The 224-nt window shown below is 56.2% G+C and overlaps 1 non-coding gene across 1 annotated transcript; it reads right to left on the minus strand.

The window, feature by feature from the left end:
* Positions 1-104: 104 nt before the first annotated feature.
* On the minus strand, positions 105-223 carry LOC128251324 (5S ribosomal RNA). Its single transcript, XR_008267084.1, has one exon. It is a non-coding gene; the product is annotated as a 5S ribosomal RNA (ribosomal RNA).
* Between the last annotated feature and the right edge of the window lies 1 nt (position 224).

The following is a 224-nucleotide window of genomic DNA, read 5'->3' on the forward strand; positions in this document are numbered from 1 at the left end:
CAATAAACACTCACAACGCCCGGTCTGGAAATCGAAACCGCGATCCTACGGCCGCGAGTCCGCTTCCCTAACCACTGGGGCATTGCGCCTCCACAAGTGTGGGATGCTTACAGCACCTAGGTTTCCCAAGCGGTCACTCATCTAAGTACTCACTAGGCTCGACGTTGCTTAACGTCGGTGATCGGACGAGAACCGGTGCTCTCAGCGTGATATGGCCGTAAGCG

This window comes from Octopus bimaculoides, unplaced genomic scaffold, assembly GCF_001194135.2.
Source record: "Octopus bimaculoides isolate UCB-OBI-ISO-001 unplaced genomic scaffold, ASM119413v2 Scaffold_113676, whole genome shotgun sequence".
NCBI classification, from domain to species: Eukaryota; Metazoa; Mollusca; class Cephalopoda; order Octopoda; family Octopodidae; genus Octopus; species Octopus bimaculoides.